We start from the raw sequence: 7,189 nt of genomic DNA, 5'->3' as shown, positions 1-7,189 counted from the left end.
GGGGGGGGGTTGGGGGTGTAATTGTGCACCAAACAGACGGCTAGTACACACATGTAGCATGTAATCAGGAATGCTAATGGAACGTTGAACACTTTTTTCAGGAAGGTTGGACTATGAATAAGGAAGCCTTACTGCAACGGTACAAAATGCTGGTGAGATCACATCTCGAGTATGGCAGCAGTTTTGGTCCCTTTACCTAAGGAAAGACATTGTTGCATTAGAGGCAGTTTAGAGTAGGTTCACTAGGATTATTCCCCTGTATGGAAGGATTGTCTCATAAGCAAAGGTTAAACAAGGTTGGGACTCTACTCACTGAAGTTTAGAAGAATGAGGTGATCTCATTAAGACATTTAGGATTCTTAAGGTGCTTGACAGTGTAAATGCTGAAAGGATAGTTCCCCTCACAGAAGCGTCGAGGACCAGGGTGTCTCAGAATAAAGGGACACCAATTTAAGACTAAGATGAGGAGGAATTTCTTCTGAAAGGGTTGAGTATTTGGAACTACTTGCCACAGACAGCTATGGGGGTAAGAGTCCTTGTGTGTAATTAAGGATGTGATTGATTGATTATTGATCAGTAGAGGAATATAGGGTTACAGGGAAAAGGAAAGGAAAGTTGACATGGAGGAATGTTGGATCAGCCATAATCCTATTGAAAGCAGTGCAGGCCCGAGGGGCTGAACAGCCTACTTTTGTTCCTACTACTTACGATCAATGGTCTAATCCACATATATATACAGATTCCTCTGTTCCTGCACCCAGTTTAGAATTGTACCCTTTATATTATGCTACCTCCATGTTCTTCCTATCAAAATGAACCACTTCACACTCCTTATGAAGGTCAGCATTGAACTTCATTTGCCACCTGTCTGCCCATTTCACCTTGTTCTTTTGAATTTATACAATATCCTCCTCAGTTTACAATGCTTCAATTTTTTCTATTTCCTGCAAACTTTGAAATTATGCCCTGTACACCAAACTGTAGGTTATTAATGCCTATCAAGAATTATTCTGTGATGATGGACTGTAGAGAAAGGGGGTGTTCTGCTGTGCTGGACTATTTTATGACTGGAACTTATTGGCAAGTTATTGACAGTATTGATTTCAAGATTCATGAAGTACTTAGAATATTTTGAAAATTTATGAAAATTGCACAGTTTAACCAGTACACATTCAAATCTGTTGAACAGTTTTATCCACTTTGGTGAGAAACCTTCACTACAATTCAAATTGATAAACTATTGCATTGACTCAATAGACCCCCAAAACAAGCCACTGTAGTCAAAATATGATAAGACCACATTCAAAAGTAATTTACATGATTCTATTTTTGGATTGTTTTCTGTACCCTATATATAGGCATATTTATCTGAACATTGAGATCCAATGAAGTTCACTGGAAATCTAATTACTGGATTCATAGTTCACCTGAGATTCTAGCTTCACAAAAAGAAAGCACCATCTCCTGTTGAGTGTCAGAGACTTCATAGCACCATTGCACCTCCTTGCGAAAGATACTGAAGCAGTCAGTGTCCAAATGCAGGAAGACCTGAACGATATCTAGGTTTGGGCTGGCAAGTGACAAGTAACATTAAGACTACACAAGTACTATGTTGACAAGAGGAGATCAGAGGCAAGGAATCCTGCTGTGAGTAACTGACCTCCTTCCTGCCCAAAGCATGTGCACAAGGCACAAATCAGGAGCGTGATGGAATACTCCCACTTGCTCGGATGAGTGCAGCTCCCAACAATACTCAAGAAGCTTGACACTGTCCCAAAGGCACCCACTTGATTGTCTGTGGTCTGTGGATGAGGTGCCATTCACTGCCTCCACCACAATGGAGAGTAGCAGCACTGTATACCATCTACCAGATGCACTGCAGAAACTCACCACAATCCTCAAATAGCATGTTCCAAACCCACAACCATTACAACCTAGAAGGATAAGGACAGCAGATGCACAAGAACACCACTGCTTACAAGTTTACCAACAAGTTCCCCTCCAAGCCACTCACAATCCAGACTTGTATTTATATGGCTATTCTTTCAGTGTCACTGGGTCAAAATCCTGGGAGTCCCTGCCATACTGCATTGTGGGGGTATTTACACCCATGGACTGAGCAGTTCGAGAGGGCAGCTCACCACCACATTCAAGGGCAACAAGGGATGAGCAATAAGTGCTGGCCTAGGCAGTGATGCCCAGATACCTTAAGTGAATAAAAATTAATTCCCTTAACGTGGTCAGGTTATGACACAGAATAGGCCCAATTATGGGAACCCATTGTCAAAACAGGACAAGCTGGTTTTAACAAGGCAAAAGTGTTGAAGATAACATCCTAGTGAATTGCAGAAGCATGGAATGAAACCTCTAAGTTGGTTGTGCAGAGGTTTTGAAGCCAATAACCCCAAATGTGGGTAGTAGAACTTAACCTGACCCCAATATCTGACTTCACTGAGATGTGCTGCTTACTCACGCCACATCGAACCATATTGCATTTGGATGGCACCTTTAATACAGGGAAATGTCCCATGGCTCTTTACTACAACAGCATTTGATAACATTGAGCCTCATGAATACAAGGTCAGATTGATCACAGAGTAAATTTTATAAGAGCAGAGGACAGGAGACAGAGACAGTCACCAACATCTGAGAGAGTGGAGGATCTTGAGATAGTCACAAGCCCCTAAAAGCAAGAGAGAGGGAATGGAAACCAGATAAAACAGCACAAGGAGAGCAGGAAATGGTCTAAGAGTCACACCACAGGAATGTCATGAGTCATTTCATGGTTGAGCAGTCGCTGTTCGGGACGGTGCTCTAGAATCAGTAATTGAGAGAAATACATATTTCTGCTGCTGACACAAAAATAATTTTTAGGCAGAGGAGAGTGTGAAGAATTTGTACGTTCTACTAATCTCCAATTTTTAGATTATACTACAAAAGTAAAGTGAAAGTAAGTAAAGTTCCAGTAAGCAAAGTAACTTAGAAGTATAAGATAAAATATAGCAGGGCAGCTCACCCAAGCGGAATGCCCATCTTGTGGGGAGTTGTGGAAACTTGTTGTGACCTAGATAAACCCATGTACAGGAAGTGTCAGCAGCTGCATGTTCCTGAGATCAAGCAAGAGCTGGAGTCACTGAGGTGCGTCCATGAGGCAGAGATTTACGTGCAAAGCACACTCAGAAAAGTGGTTACAAGTCTCAACCATTGACCCCAATATCTGACTTCACTGAGATGTGCTACTTACTCACATCAGCTCTTACCATATTGCATTTGGATGGCACCTTTAATACAGCGAAAATGCACCATGGCACTTCACTAGAACATCATGACACCACCAAGTCAGGAACAAGTTAGCAGATAGGGAATGGATGACCAGAAAGTGGAAGTGGAGAATTGATAGGGGATTCTGTAGTTAGGGAAGTAGACAGTCATTTCCCTGCAGCATTGATAGACTCCAAGATGGTTTGTTGCCTCCTTCGTGCTAGGGTCAGGGACACAGGACTATTTTCTGAGGGAGGGCACACAGCCCAACAATTGTGGTCCACATCAGTACTAATAACATTGGTAGGAAGGGGATGTGGTGCTGAAATTGGAATTTAGGAAGCTAGGTAGAATTTCTAGAATTTCCAATTCCACATGCAAGTGAGTATAGAAATAGGAAGATAAGACAGATGATTACACGGCTGGAAAAATGGTGCAGGAGGGAGACCTTTAGATTCCTGTGGCACTGAGACTGGCGCTGAGGGAGATAATACCTGTACAATTGGACAGTTCAGTTACATCTGAACAGAGCCGGAACAGAGTTCCTTGTGGAGAGTTTTGCTACTGCCATTGGAGGGAGGGTTTAAACTGACTCGGCAGGGGTGTAGAAACCAGAGAATATTAGAAAGAAATACCTGGATGCACAAACAGCTGGGTGAGGGAGACAGCACTAAATGAGGGGAAAGTAAGTTCATCAATGGGGTTGGTGTAAGGGAGAAAGTAATGAAGTCCAAAGCGGGATTACATTAACTATGCTCCATGCATTCACATAATCAATAAGATCGGACAGTTATAGGCACAGAATGCCAAAGGGGATTATAACATTTCGGTGATACTAGAAACCTGGTGTTAAATATGCCTGGTTACAAAGTGTTCAGCAAAATTATGATTGGAAGAAAAGGGCAAGAGATGATATTTTGCTTAGGAAAAACATTGCAGTTCTGGAGAAAGAGGATAGTTCAGTGGATTCAAAGACAGAATCAATTTGTCTAGAGCTAAGGAATAAGAAATGTGTAATTATATTGCTCTCTGTAACATATAGACCACCAGCTAGTGGAAAGAATATAGAGGAACAAGTCTGCAGGGAAATTACTGAGAGGTGTAAACAGTTATAATGAGGTACTTTAATTACTCGTACATTAACTGAGATAGTGGTAGCATAAAGGAACAGCAGGGGACCAGTCCTAGATTGTGATCAGGAGAATTTCCTACTGTGTGTCCAGTCCAACAAGAAAGGAGGCTCTGCTAAACCTGGTTCTTGGAAATAAGATGGGCCAAATAGATCAAGTGGCAGTGCGGAAACATTTAGCCAGGAGTAATTATTGTATCATAAGGTTTAGGATGACAGTAGGAGACATCACTGCTCAATCCAGAGTGAGAATAATTAACAAGCAAAGAATGGACTGAAAAAACTGAAACTAAAGCCTGATGGGAAAAACAGTAGTTGTACAAGGTACATTCCCTCAAAAGGGAAAGGGAGGACAAACAAATTCAAAGCTTCTGGATGACAAAAAATAGAAATCACATTAAAGAAAAAGTGTACTTATGGCAGCTGTGCAGAATTAAAGTACAATTGAGAACCAACCTGAATACAAAATGTGATAGGTGAGGTGGAAAAACAACTACAAGCAGCAAAGACAGAATATGAGAAAAGACTGGGCAGCTAACTTAAAAGGAAATCTCGAAGTCTTCCATAAACACATCAGTAGTCAAAGGAGAAGCAAGACAAATTAAGGACCAAGAAGTGAATTTACACAAGGAGGCTAGAGGCATAAAAACAGAAGTTGCTGGAAAAGCTCAGCGGGTCTGGCAGCATCTGTGAAGAAAAAATCAGAATTAACCTTTCAGACCCGGTCACCCTTCCTCAGGAAACTGATACCGTTAACACTGATTCTTTTTTTCTTTCCAAATGCTGCCAGACCTGCTGAGCTTTTCCAGCAACTTCTATTTTTGTTCCTGATTTACAGCATCCGCAGTTCTTTCGGTTTTTCTTTAGGCTAGAGGCATGGTTGACGTATTAAGTGAATACTTTGCATCTTTTTTAAAATTCACTTGTGGGACATGGGCGTCGATGGTTAGCTAGCATTTATTCCCTGTCCCTCGCTGTCCTTAAGAAGGTGGTAGTGAGCTGACTTCCTGAACTGCTGCAGTCCATGTGCTGTGGGTTGATCCACAATGCCCTTAGGGAGGAAATTCCAGGATTTTGACGAAGTGACAGGGAAGGAACAGTGACATAATTCCAAGTCAGGATGGTGAGTGGCTTGGAAGGAAACTTGAAAGTGGTGTTCCCATGTATTAGCTGCCCTTGTACTTCTAGATGGAAGTGTTCATGGGTTTAGAAGGTACTGTCTAAGGATCTTTGGTGAATTTCTACAGAGCATCTTGTAGACAGTACAGATTGCTGCTGAGTGTCGGTGCTGGGTGGAGTGGATGCAGTGCTAATTAAGCAGGCTTTGTCCTGTAAGGTGCCAAAGCTTTTTCAGTGTTGTTGGAGCTGCACCCATTCATGCAAGTGGGGAGTATTCCATCACACTCCTGACTTGTGCCTCGTAGATGATGGACAGGATTTGGGGAGTCAGGAGGTGACTTGTCACAGTATTGCTAGCCTCTGACCTGCTCTTGTAGCCACTGTTTGCCCAGAAATTCAACTGTACTCACCAGACAATGGTAACCCCCAGGATGGTGATAGTGGGGGATTCAGTGATGGTAACACTATTGAATGTTAAGGGGCTGTGGTTTAATTGTCTCTTATTGGAGATGGTCATTGTCTGGCGTTGGATTGGTGTGAATGTTACTTGTCAGCCCTGGATATTGTCCAGATCTTATTGCATTCAAACATTGCTTCAGTATCTAAGGAGTCATGAATGGTGCTGAACATTTGTGCAATCATCAGCAAACATTCCCACTTCAGACCTTAGGATAGAGGGAAAGTCATTGATGAAGCAACTGAAGCCGGATGGGCCTAGGGCACTACCCTGAGGAACTCCTGCAGAGCTGTCCTGGAGCTGAGATGACTGACCTCCCACAACTATAATTAACTTCCTCTGTACCAGGTATGACTCAACCAGTGGGCAGTTTGGCCCCACTGATTCCATGTTTACTAGGGTTCCTTGGTGCCACACTCGGTTGAATGCAGCCTTGATGTCAAGGTCTGGCACTCTCACCTCACCTCTGGAATTCAGCTCTTCTGTCCATGCTTAAACCAAGGCTGTAATGAGGTCTGGAGCTGAGTGGCCCTGGCAGAACCCAAACTGGGCATGAGTGAGAAGGTTATTGCTTAGTAGGTGCTACTTGATAGCACTGTCAATGACACGTTCCATCACTTTACAAATGCTTGAGAGTAGGCTGATGGGGTGGTAATTGGCTATGTTGGATTTGTCCAGCTTTGTGTGTACAGGACATACCTGAGCAATTTTCCACATTGTCAGGTAGATGCCAGGGTTCTAACTGTACTGGAAGAGCTTGGCTAGGAGAGCAGCAAGTTCTCGAGCACAAGTTTTCAATACTATTGCCAGAATGTTGTCAGGGCCCATACCCTTTGCAGTATCCAGTGCCTCCAACTGTTTCTTGATATCACGTAAGTGAATCAAATTGGCTGAAGACAGGTATCCGTGATGCTGGAGACTACTGGAGGATGCCAAGATCCACTTGGCACTTCTGGCTGAAAATTGCTGCAAATGCTTCAGCCTTGTTTTTTGCTCTGATGTGCTGGGCTCTTCCATCATGGAGGATGGGGGATATTTGTGGAGCCTCTTCCTCCAGTGAGATGTTCAATTGTCCGCCACCGTTCACAAGTGGATATGGCAGGACTGCAGAGCTTAGATCTGATCCTTTGGTTTTGGGATCATTTAGCTTGGTCTATCACTTGGTGCCAATGGTGTTCAGCATGCAGATAGTCCTGTGTGGTAGCTTGACAGCTCAATCCTAG

The sequence above is a fragment of the Rhincodon typus genome, chromosome 21 (assembly GCF_021869965.1).
Source record: "Rhincodon typus isolate 14 chromosome 21, sRhiTyp1.1, whole genome shotgun sequence".
Lineage (NCBI taxonomy): Eukaryota > Metazoa > Chordata > Chondrichthyes > Orectolobiformes > Rhincodontidae > Rhincodon > Rhincodon typus.
The sequence above is the reverse complement of the archived record's forward strand: the minus strand, read 5'-3'. Positions refer to the sequence as shown.